The 13435-nt window shown below is 39.4% G+C and overlaps 1 long non-coding RNA gene across 2 annotated transcripts in view; it reads left to right on the top strand.

The window, feature by feature from the left end:
• Positions 1–13435, top strand: part of LOC145676009 (uncharacterized) — a 65863-nt gene that overhangs the window by 29446 nt on the left and 22982 nt on the right. The window contains exon 1 of one of the 2 annotated variants that reach the window (XR_014129260.1): positions 10381–10626. The exons of the other annotated variant lie outside the window; for it this stretch is intronic. This is a non-coding gene — a long non-coding RNA (uncharacterized LOC145676009). Of the gene's footprint in view, positions 1–10380; positions 10627–13435 lie in introns of those variants that run through there. 2 annotated transcript variants of the gene reach the window in all.

Below are 13435 nucleotides of genomic sequence, written 5' to 3' on the forward strand. Positions count from 1 at the left end.
GAAAACGAATGAGAGAGTGTTAGAAATGGTGGGTGAGAAAAGAACACTTTTAGATATTATTAGGAAGAGGAAGAGAAACTGGTTAGGACATTGCCTAAGAAGAGATTGTATCATGAGGGACGTCCTAGAGGGTATGGTGGCGGGAAAGAGAGGGAGGGGGCGAAAGAGACTACAATTAATGGATGATATTAAAACAGAAAGATCATACGCGAAAACGAAAAGGTTAGCGGAGGATCGTGGAGCATGGAAGCTTCTCAGCTGCGGCAAGTGACCTGCCAATAAAGGCAGAATACCTATGATGATGATGATGATGATATTATCTTTTTGCTCCATACTCTATTGGAAACACCTTTTGATATAAAGTCGAACTAAAGTACATTAAAAAAAATAATGTATGCCCTGCTGTATATCACGTACAGCGAAATTGATCATACTGAATATTGTGTCATGTATGGAGTCGTTTAAATTACATAAGCATTCGAGAGAGGTAGTTCAATTTTTTGTTTAATTTTCCTTTTCATACATGTTTTTTTAAATATGGTATCTTACTTTTTCTTAATACCTGAACGTCTTCTGTCAAAATAAGGTTTGCGGATTAAAGGGGAGGCATTTGAAAGTACCGCCCAGGGCGGCAAAACTGCTAGCGCCGGCCCTGAATACATCTGTCTAAAGCTTATGGAACAGAGATCCCAACGATGTAACGTTGTTTCCCATTTTGTCCACCGACTAGAAAAAGAAGAAGGAATTTAAGAAATCACAAAAAAAAAACTCATTTTTTTTCGAAAATATTTCATCTCTAGCAACACTGTCTGTACAGCAGCGCAACAAGAAAATTCGTTATTACATACTTTACACATTTGTGTGTAAGATACACTGGGGCAAATCCCGGGAGGACGAGGGGGACATGCCCCCCTAATCTTGGATCTGGGGGGAACTGTTCCCCCAAAAAATCTCACTTAAAAAGTGCTTTTCGGGATAAGTGTGATGATTTGTGTCCGACTACCACAAAGGAATGTAAGATGAAATTGATTTCTCTTGGCTTTTCCATTTTTTTAAAAAAAGAACCGTATTCTGTAGTATTTCAAACTGAACTTCGTTCTGTGGTGCGTTTAGTAGTCTCATCAATATGCATTAATTACACTTCCGCTATTTGGGCACGAATTGCAATAAATGCCAGAGGAGGATATGCTCCTCCCCTCATGCTAGAAAGTTGTCTCAGCTGTAGGTACGGGCACAATTTCCGGGGAAATGGGCAGACATGTTCCCCCAACATTGGAACTGGAGGCTCTCCCAATAATCCGAATTGAAAAGTGGTTTTTGCAGATAAGTGTGATGATTGGTGTCCGACTGCCACAAAGGAAAGTGAGATGGAATTGGTTTCTCTTGGCTTTTCCAATTTAATTAAAATAAAGCCGTGCGACTGTGCGTAACATAACCTGATATGAAGTCTTATCTTCTCCTCTCCCCTACGCCCTAGCACACGAAGAGTATATAGACTATCCAATGTCAGTAGAACCCATCTTTTCAGTAAATGCGCATTTAATCTATTTGTAGTATCAGCCTAGGCATCTACTCATGCTTCGTAAGCTAACTAACTCTATATCCTATGGAACCCGGAGGTTCAATGCCGCGTTCACAAAAGCTTTCCATTGACTTCTATCCTTAGCCAACTGGATCCAGTTTCTACTTTGTATTCCTATTTTTGCGAGATCCATCTTAATATTGTCTTCCCATCTGCGCCTACGTCTTTCTAAAATGGTCGTTTTCCGATTGGCCTTACCGCTAACACTTTGAAAGCGTTCCTACTTTCTTCCATCCTGGCTATATGTCCTGCCCACCTAAGCCTCCGAGATTTGATGACCCTAACAATGTTTGGTAAGCCGTATAATTTATGTACTTCCTCGTTATGAAGTTTCCACCATTCCCCATTCCCGTTCTTCTTGGGTCCGTCTGAGCATCTTGTTCTCAAATACTTTCAGTCTATCTTCTTCCCTCAGAGTAAGCGACCATGTTTCGAAACCATACAGAACAACAGGTATGATTATCGTTTTATATATTTTAAGCTTCAAATTCCTCGACAGAATTAGTAACAACAAGAGATTTTGAATTGAATAATAACACGAATTCCCTGTTTTTAGTCGAGATTTAATTTCTTCGTGAATATGATTTTCGTCTGTTAATATTGATCCTAGATATTTAAAAGTATCCACTTTAGCAAGAGTATTATATAATATTTTAACGTTTTCATTTTTTGTTGTAGTACGGTCCTGACGCTCTTCCATGCATTTAGTTTTCTCTGCATTTACTTCTAAACCCTTGTCCCTGCAAGCGTTTAATAAGACCTCTGCATTTCTTTCTATTGTTTTTTCTATCATCCAATATTGAATTTACATCATCAGCGTACGCATAACCTGGTGAACACCGTTCAGCTCTAGGCCCAGATTGCTATATTTGATTTTCCTTATAGCGTATTCCAGGAAAAAGTTGAATAATAAGTAAACAGAGGTGTATCCAAGAAGGAGTGGGGGAATGGGGCCCGGTATACTCCCAAACGATAACCAAGTTAAGTTCGTCTGTTGTGTTCCTTGTACAATCTTAATACTCGCAAGAAATGATGAAATATCTTAACAGAATATAAAAATCTTTAACATATTTTTTTGTAAAAATGTGTTTTTGCAAAATATTTTCAACCATGTCAACGTGTTTAAATAACTAAAGTCATTTGCCTAACTCGATGCATATTATTGAGAATTTATTACTTTTCTATTGCATAATAGCGTGTCAGTTTGATTTTATTCTTTCTTCGAGGAATTGTTTATTTTACACTTTATACCTATGCAACTGCAAAGTCAAACAAATCGACTTCAATGAACAGTTTTGATTTCCTTATTAATAATTTATTGATTACCTGTGATCTAACTTTACACATCGTGAAGACCAGGGATGGGCAAAACCGGTTTTTATAAAAACCGGTTTCTAGAAAAACCGAAACCCAAAAAATAGACCTCCAAAACTGGTTCGGTTTGTCACCGAAACCGGTTTCGGTTTCCTCCAAAAACCGATTCGGTTTTTCACGAAACCGATTTCGGTATTCTCCAAAACCCGGTTCGGGTTTTCACCGAAACTGACTTCCATTTTCTTCAAAATCGGTTCGGTTTTCACCGAAACTGGTTTCGGTGAAAACTTTTGGAAAACACATAAAACTATTTCTGTGGAAACGGAATCGGGGAACAACTAAACACTATTCTGTCAGAAATAGAATAAATTTCGAAAAAATACCAGAACCGGTTTTGAAGAAAACCGAAACCGTACCCGATGAAAAACCGTACCGGTTTTGGAGAAAACCGAAACCGGTTTTTTTGATTTTTTGAAACCGGTTACGGTTTTTCCGAAAACCGAAAAACCGGTTTTTGTGCCCACCACTAGTGAAGACCAATGTTTCAATAACGTACTACTTTTATTAACAAGTAGACCGCTTCCCGCTCCACTTTATCCAAAGTAACCAAGTCCTGACGGACCAACCCGAACTATTACGTTTTCCGCATTTGTTTCAATTTAGATGAGGACGAGTAAATTCGCACTTTGTTTCGTCGATCTTCTTTCGTGATTTATTGCGAGATATTTCTTGTACAACATAGTCATGTTTGGGAAGGAAATGTGACCAGATGTGACCTAATTATAAAACAAGATAACTCAGGTGAAACGGGGAAGGGTTAACACTGGACTAAGGAAAAAGCTGGTCATGTGCTATACATATAGTATTTTACTGTTTAGTACAGAGGCTTGTACATTACGGAAGTTATAGAAGAAATATTTAGAAAGCTTTGAAATGTGGTGTTAGAAGATGGAGAACGGGTAGGAGAGAAGAGGGCACTTCTGATCAGCATCTTTCACAGGAACACAATTAAATTCAACTCATGTTGCGAAGAAATTGCATTCTTTATAACGTCATAGACTGGAAGATAGAAGGAAAGCGAAGAGTAGGAAGAACACAACTGATTGATGGTTTGCAAAATATTGGGTTGGCAACTAAGTCCCCGCCCTTTTTTTAAATTGGAAAATCTATGTAACATTAAATACTTTGGGCACGAAGTTGTACATAATTCGAAAGAGAATATATAGTTCTACCTAAATATATGTTTCGTTGTTACTAAGATACATTTTCTTGTTATTTACGGATCATTAACATGGAATGTCAAGTTGAGAAGAATGAGCATTATCGACACCTCTTTCTTTTGCCTTTAATCAAGGTCCTAAGGCCGCAGAAGCTGCTCGCAACATTTGTGCTGTGTATGAAGTAGGTGCTATAGCTCAAAGAACCGCCCGTGATTGGTATGCAAAGTTCAAAAAAGGAAATTTTGACCTCAAAGACGCACCTCGTTCTGCCCGTCCAGTTGAGTTCAGTGAAGTGCGATTTAACCACCTTTTGCATGAAAATCCGCGTTAAACAACAAGGGAACTAGCAGAGACAATGGATTGCTCCCACACTACTGTAGAGAAGCATCTTCACTCGATGGATAAAGTTCAGAAGTATGGAGAATGGATGTCTCACACTTTAAGTGTCACCCACAAAAATCAACGAGCCACAATCTCCGCTGGTTTGCTTGCTCGTCACCGTGCAACCTATGGACACAAGGAACGATTTCTTCACCAAATCGTTACTGGCGATGAAAAATGGTGCGTCTCTATGAATGTGAAGCAGCGTAAGGAATGGCTTAGCCCCGGTAAACAAGCGACCGCACGCGCGAAACAGGGCGTTCATCCGCGTAAAACGATGTTGTGCGTATGGTGGGACTGGAAAGGGATTCTCCATTTCCAATTGCTTGAAAGGAACCAAACGATCAACGCGGCACTCTATGTGCAACAAATGGAACGACTCAACACAGCTATTCAAGAGAAAAGACCTAAATGGCAGCAGGTGTTCTTTTGCTGCACGACAACGCCCGCCCTCATATCGCCAATACGACCAAGGAAGCCATTCAAACTCATGGTTGGGAGTGCTGCCACACCCACCATACTCTCCCGATTTGGCACCAACGGGATTTCACCTCTTTCGATCTCTTTCAAATGCTATGTGTAGAGTTTCTTTCAATACTGATGCAGAAATGAGAGCTTGGTTGGATGACTTTTTCGAGTCTCAAACAGGTGGTTTCTACCAACGCGGTATTGAAAAACTTGTTGAACATTGGGAAAACGTTGTAAACAACAAAGGAGAATACCCTTGGATACCCATTATATTATTTAACTTCCGATACCCAACAGCGATACAGGTATACCCCAATAGAAACTTTTGCAATTAGGAACATCCTTATTTATGGCATCGATAATAATGGTATGTTAGTTTATGTAGGGACAGGGTGTAGCCAAGGGGGGCTCATCGGAGCTAGCCCCCCCAAATGGTTTCCTGGCTCCCCCAAATGACCAGCTTTTAAAACATCATAGTAAAATTATCTCGCTTCATTCATTTAAAAGTAACAAAGTTTATTGACAATTAATAATTTATGGTAAAATAGTATGGAGAAATATCGTTTTTCCATACCGATCGAAAAATAGTATAGTATCTCTTCCTTATACCGATCGAAAAATAGGATATTTTTTGTGACAGCAGATTACACAATTTACTGCGCTTTATATTTGACAGTTTGAAGACAAACGTCTTACCAAGGTACTACAAATACAGCCATAAAACAAAGGTACTAAACTGATTTGTAAGTACAGTATATTTTTATATGCTTTAACAAGCATAAAAAGACATAGAGGATGGAAAATTTGAGTCATCCTAGCCACGTGGGACTTAGCGTTGTCCCGTAAACGAGGACCCATTGGCAATTCAGAAGTGATGGCTCCAGAGTTTTGAGTTTTTGTTGAGCACAGCTCAACTGCTGACACTACACAGTTGCATTGATACTCTGACCAGCTGGTAGCAGTTCCCTATGCACGATGCACCAAACACACAAAAATACCTTCTTCTGGTACAGTGCTGGTTTCGGCTGTTTTGAAATCGGTTCATGGGATGCTAACCAATGATGACGGCACCGTGGAGCTTAGTATAGAACAAACTTTTTATCACATGTCAACACCCTGTCCAGAAATGGGTCCGAAACAGTAAATAAGCACAAGCGACTGCCGCGTTGCCTTCTGGCCCGGAGTCAAAATATGACAGACCCATCGATCCAACTTGTAGTGCTTCACATAGTAAAATCACATCATACTGGAGTGCTGCCGAATGGTTTCTCCACACACTGAATTGCAGTCCCTGTTCCTCTTTGTACATGTGTTGGTCTTCTGGCACGTGGTGTTTTCGGGTGTTTCGTCATCGTCCTTAAACTTGTTTAACCATCGCTGCAATGTCCGCGTCGTCACGACACCCTCACCAAAGGCCTGGCATATCTTCTGTCCCGCTTCAGCGGCGTTTGACCTCCATTTGAACTCGTTCAGCATACATGCTCTTATGACGCTCTGTGGATGTCCCATGTTCCCTCTGTCTTTACGCAAGTTCACGGTGTGTCTGAATTGCCACAACCAGGTAGTATGTTGGATATACCCACACCAACAACTGACGTTCGCCTTATCTCTACTCGCATTCAACTCACGGTTTGAGGTCCAACACACCTCCACGAAAAGGGACAGAACTTTCTTGGTTACCTTTATAGTTATGCACAAAAGTATAGCGTTTGGTCCCGGGCAGTAGTTCTTGATTAAGCATAATAAAAACTATCTTGAATATAATTTATGGATAATAATAATAATAATAATAATAATAATAATAATAATAATAATAATAATAATAATAATAATAATAATAATAATAATAATAAGAAGAAGAAGAAGAAGAAGAAGAAGCTAAAATAGTGTTTTTAGTTTTCCAGAAGGAAACCAAAATTTTCCTTTCTTTCAGGCCTCAAAAACACTAGCAGCAACACATTTTTTTTTTTTTTTTTTTTGGTTTTGTACATTGTAGCTGGGTCCCCCCTACTCAAACCTGCTGGCTACACCCCTGTGTAGGGTTGTGCTATGTTGGTTTTGTTAATGTAGGTTAGTTTAGGGTAAGTTGAGGTGGGTTAGGTTAGCGAAACGGAAATTTGTTTATACGCTATAGAACTGTATTAATTTCGTAATGTTTTTGTGGCAATATTGCAATATGAATGCAAAATTGCAACGATATGTTGCAGTACGCTCCAATATTACCTGTTCTTTATTTTGCTTTTTACAATAATAAAATACAACAATATAATACTTGAAACAAATATGGTAACATAGATACCCAAGGAGGTACAAATGTACCCCAGTATAGTTTTATGCACATACGTAAGAGATCCCTTCCAATATAATTGTTATTGAGGAAATAAATTTCCTTACAGTCTGGCCCAGAATGTAAACAACGCTAATCAACCATAGGCGTTTATGACATAAAATATGCAGTAAAACATATGCAATAGGTACAATTGTAGCCCCCCTGGATATTCGAAGATTAATAATTGTCGATTAAATATGGTTAAATTATGAAAGTGGGTCAAGCGGATGAAAAGAAAGTCGATCTATACTTCTACGTACTACAGTAGTCAGTTTATACGTTCACTTAATATTTATTTCTCAAAATTTTGCTTTAAAGTTTTTATAAATAATACTTTATTTTTCTTCTTCCAGAAATGACCCGTGATACTGCGTTGTGTGAGCCTTTCCAGTTGGACTCTAAACTTGGTGATCAGACAGACATCAGATGGAACTATATGATAGCGTTGTGTGAGCCCTTCCAGTTGGACTCTAAACTTGGTGATCAGACAGACATCAGATGGAACTATATGATAGCGTTGTGTGAGCCCTTCCAGTTGGACTCTAAACTTGGTGATCAGACAGACATCAGATGGAACTATATGATAGCGTTGTGTGAGCCCTTCCAGTTGGACTCTAAACTTGGTGATCAGACAGACATCAGATGGAACTATATGATAGCGTTGTGTGAGCCCTTCCAGTTGGACTCTAAACTTGGTGATCAGACAGAAATCAGATGGAACTATATGATAGCGTTGTGTGAGCCCTTCCAGTTGGACTCTAAACTTGGTGATCAGACAGAAATCAGATGGAACTATATGATAGCGTTGTGTGAGCCCTTCCAGTTGGACTCTAAACTTGGTGATCAGACAGAAATCAGATGGAACTATATGATAGCGTTGTGTGAGCCCTTCCAGTTGGACTCTAAACTTGGTGATCAGACAGAAATCAGATGGAACTATATGATAGCGTTGTGTGAGCCCTTTTAGTTGGACTCTAAACTTGGTGATCAGACAGAAATCAGATGGAACTATATGATAGCGTTGTGTGAGCCCTTCCAGTTGGACTCTAAACTTGGTGATCAGACAGAAATCAGATGGAACTATATGATAGCGTTGTGTGAGCCCTTCCAGTTGGACTCTAAACTTGGTGATCAGACAGAAATCAGATGGAACTATATGATAGCGTTGTGTGAGCCCTTCCAGTTGGACTCTAAACTTGGTGATCAGACAGAAATCAGATGGAACTATATGATAGCGTTGTGTGAGCCCTTCCAGTTGGACTCTAAACTTGGTGATCAGACAGACATCAGATGGAACTATATGATAGCGTTGTGTGAGCCCTTCCAGTTGGACTCTAAACTTGGTGATCAGACAGACATCAGATGGAACTATATGATAGCGTTGTGTGAGCCCTTCCAGTTGGACTCTAAACTTGGTGATCAGACAGACATCAGATGGAACTATATGATAGCGTTGTGTGAGCCCTTCCAGTTGGACTCTAAACTTGGTGATCAGACAGACATCAGATGGAACTATATGATAGCGTTGTGTGAGCGTTTGCAGTTGGACTCTAAACTTGGTGATCAGACAGACATCAGATGGAACTATATGATAGCGTTGTGTGAGCCCTTCCAGTTGGACTCTAAACTTGGTGATCAGACAGAAATCAGATGGAACTATATGATAGCGTTGTGTGAGCGTTTGCAGTTGGACTCTAAACTTGGTGATCAGACAGACATCAGATGGAACTATATGATAGCGTTGTGTGAGCCCTTCCAGTTGGACTCTAAACTTGGTGATCAGACAGAAATCAGATGGAACTATATGATAGCGTTGTGTGAGCGTTTGCAGTTGGACTCTAAACTTGGTGATCAGACAGAAATCAGATGGAACTATATGATAGCGTTGTGTGAGCCCTTCCAGTTGGACTCTAAACTTGGTGATCAGACAGAAATCAGATGGAACTATATGATAGCGTTGTGTGAGCGTTTGCAGTTGGACTCTAAACTTGGTGATCAGACAGAAATCAGATGGAACTATATGATAGCGTTGTGTGAGCCCTTCCAGTTGGACTCTAAACTTGGTGATCAGACAGAAATCAGATGGAACTATATGATAGCGTTGTGTGAGCCCTTCCAGTTGGACTCTAAACTTGGTGATCAGACAGAAATCAGATGGAACTATATGATAGCGTTGTGTGAGCCCTTCCAGTTGGACTCTAAACTTGGTGATCAGACAGAAATCAGATGGAACTATATGATAGCGTTGTGTGAGCCCTTCCAGTTGGACTCTAAACTTGGTGATCAGACAGAAATCAGATGGAACTATATGATAGCGTTGTGTGAGCCCTTCCAGTTGGACTCTAAACTTGGTGATCAGACAGAAATCAGATGGAACTATATGATAGCGTTGTGTGAGCGTTTGCAGTTGGACTCTAAACTTGGTGATCAGACAGAAATCAGATGGAACTATATGATAGCGTTGTGTGAGCGTTTGCAGTTGGACTCTAAACTTGGTGATCAGACAGAAATCAGATGGAACTATATGATAGCGTTGTGTGAGCCCTTCCAGTTGGACTCTAAACTTGGTGATCAGACAGACATCAGATGGAACTATATGATAGCGTTGTGTGAGCCCTTCCAGTTGGATTCTAAACTTGGTGATCAGACAGACATCAGATGGAACTATATGATAGCGTTGTGTGAGCCCTTCCAGTTGGATTCTAAACTTGGTGATCAGACAGACATCAGATGGAACTATATGATAGCGTTGTGTGAGCCCTTCCAGTTGGATTCTAAACTTGGTGATCAGACAGAAATCAGATGGAACTATATGATAGCGTTGTGTGAGCCCTTCCAGTTGGATTCTAAACTTGGTGATCAGACAGAAATCAGATGGAACTATATGATAGCGTTGTGTGAGCGTTTGCAGTTGGACTCTAAACTTGGTGATCAGACAGAAATCAGATGGAACTATATGATAGCGTTGTGTGAGCGTTTGCAGTTGGACTCTAAACTTGGTGATCAGACAGAAATCAGATGGAACTATATGATAGCGTTGTGTGAGCGTTTGCAGTTGGACTCTAAACTTGGTGATCAGACAGAAATCAGATGGAACTATATGATAGCGTTGTGTGAGCGTTTGCAGTTGGACTCTAAACTTGGTGATCAGACAGAAATCAGATGGAACTATATGATAGCGTTGTGTGAGCCTTTCCAGTTGGACTCTAAACTTGGTGATCAGAAATCAGATGGAACTATGATAGCGTTGAATCTAAGCGACCATTGGATAAAGCAAGCAGACATAATTGGTGGAAGAAACTTCAGGACAAATGACACAAGCACCGTATGGGGTAGGTTCAAGTACGACAGTAATTAATTTTTATATAGTAGCCATAAATATCTTCAAATTAGTGAGCCATTATGTTAAGCTAATGCCACTTAATGAAATTCGTTTTAACGAACTAAAACGGTAAACAGTTGTCCAATGTTGCCGATTATTTTTCATTTTCTTACATTAAGTCTGCGATTGCTAATATTCACAATTACATTACATTCAGAAAGAGGAAAAATATAGTACTGTACGCTCAATCAAGTACATTATCCAATGACTATAAAATACCTGGTACACTACAAGATGTGACGGTGAATGTAGCTGCAAAGTGCCATCTACAGATGTTGTATCCATTTCAGCTAATAGGCCCGATAGCCTAAACCTTTGATAAAGTCAGTGTCGAGTTTGAACGAGTTGTGACATGTTTGTTGGCTTCCAGAGGCAGAAGAGTGAGGACCTGTTAAGAGTGTCTGCCGTGTGTCAACATTCAGTTCTGTTGTACGCTGAAAAAGGAGAAAAGTACCAAAGAAGCTCACGAAATGTCAAAATCAGTATATGATGGTAAAGCGGTGGCATTGAAGACTGTTTACAATTGGTATTAGCGATTCAAAAGCGGAAAAGATTCAGTTGAAAACGAGCAATGATCGGGATGTCCTTCAAAGTCAAAAACAGATGAAACTTGCAAAAAAGTGGCACAAATGATTTGTCAAACAGGCCAATGACTATTCAAGAGGTTTCCGAAGAACTAAACATCTTGTATGGGTCCGTGAAAATCATTTTAACCACCGACTAAATGGGCAAATTGCTTCCTTCACCACGAAAACGCGCCATACCACACTTTGTTCTTCATCCGCGAGTTTTTGGCCAAAAAAATATTCCTCTCTGTCCACATTCGCTGTGCTCTTCTTTGGGGGCCGCGGTGGCTCAGTGGTAGAGCATTCACCTCTGGTGCTTGTGGTCTCGGGTTCGATCCCAGCCCCCGCCAAGTGAACTTTGTGGTGGACAAACACCGTGTGCATGGGTTTTCACGGGGTTCTCCCGTTTGCTCCCACTTTCTTCATTCTACCATTTCATTCATTACTCATCATCACCGTCTCCTTTAGCCTCACCGGCATAACCGTGGGACGTAAAACTCAAAGATTATTTTTTCGCTGTGCTCTTTAGATATAAGACCATGCAACTTCTGACTCTTCTCAGAAATTAAAACGATACTTAAAGGAAAACGTTTTAACACCATTCCTGGCACTGAGAAGGCCACGACAGAGCAGCTGAACGTCCTTCCAAAAGAAACCTTTTAGAAATGCTTATAGTCATGGTTTCAACATTGGGATAAGTTGGGATAAGGATAAGGTTTCATTGTTGGAATGATTTCAACGTTGGGATAAGAATAACCAAGGACAGTACTTTGAAGGAGATTAAATCAAATTCCATGTAAGCTTATTACTTTCTTTCTATTAAAAAATATTCTCCGTATTTTTTTATCACATCTCGTAGTACAGTAAATTCTATATTTGTAGTTGAAAATAAGGACTTTCAGACTGAATCGGCTGTTCTAGGTTTTGTAAGTTGCTACCGAAGTCTGTTAAATCGAGATCCGTAAAACCGTGGGATAAATGTTTATTTATTTATGTATTTATTTATTTCTTCCCGTTGTGTTTTCTTTCTTCTGGGTGTATTTTCTTTTATATAATATTTCAGGATGTAAACATGTTGGAAATTTCGACTTAGAATTCATTTTGTTCACCATGTCAACCAATCATACTTGTTTACACTCTGCAAGCAGGTTTTCAATCACCTCGCTGCACAAGTGACATTGTGGTGTTCATCCACTTTTAGACAGCGATACAAAAAGTGATTCTACTGCTATAATATTATTATTATTATTATTATTATTATTATTATTATTATTATTATTATTATTATTATTATTATTATTATTATTATTAAGGGCTGTGATGCCCAGGGGCGGATTAAGGCTTTTAGGGCCTTGGAGCCGACTATTTCAAGGGAGCCCTATGTTACGAATAATTCCAACGCCGAAATTTTCATTGCTGCCTTCCACAGTCTCATAGGCTTATCAAAACACCGAGAACTATACTGTATCTGAGAGAGCCCAAGTTGATTTGAATAGGAACGTTTTATTGTTAAGGAGATTTGGAAAACCTCCTAGATTTGCTCTAAGTAACGACAGAGAAATTTCAAAGAAAATGTCACCACAAGCTAATAATTTGGTTTGTAATAGGAGCCCAAAATAGCTCACTCCCTCACAAAAGTGAACACGAAGAAGACTTAACTCTAGCGATACCGCGTGCGTAGCGAGCGGGGAAAAAAATTAGCTTAGGTCTGAGGCCTATAATATGATAAGTTGATTGCTATATTTTAGTATAAAAGAGAGGGATTTCTGGTGACCCCGGAGCTTGGGCTCCATTGGCTACGCCCTTAATCCGCTCCTGGTGATGCCAACCTAAAACTTTGAAAAAAAAATCCCATCTTGAGAGGCAGAAATTGCCTTTTGCTCTTGAATTTCCCACGTTACAGTAATTAACACAAAGAATGAATCAGTTACACCAAAAATGAAAAACTTTTAAAATATGAGAAATGAAGCTACACTAAGCTACTGATTTTCTTCAATATATGAGTTATTTATCGGTAAGCTTTGCTCTTCTACATTTAGGAATAAGAATTTTCGTTACTCGAAAGAAAGAATTGAAAATGTTTAGGAAAACAAATGCATTTTGTTGTCAGAATTTAGTGTTGCCATCACGTCTTTGAACCATCATCATCTTTTACTTAATAATTATAATAGAAAAACCTTATTCTCCGCTGAA

The sequence above is a fragment of the Thermobia domestica genome, chromosome 18 (assembly GCF_964235325.1).
Source record: "Thermobia domestica chromosome 18, izTheDome1.hap1.1, whole genome shotgun sequence".
NCBI lineage: Eukaryota > Metazoa > Arthropoda > Insecta > Zygentoma > Lepismatidae > Thermobia > Thermobia domestica.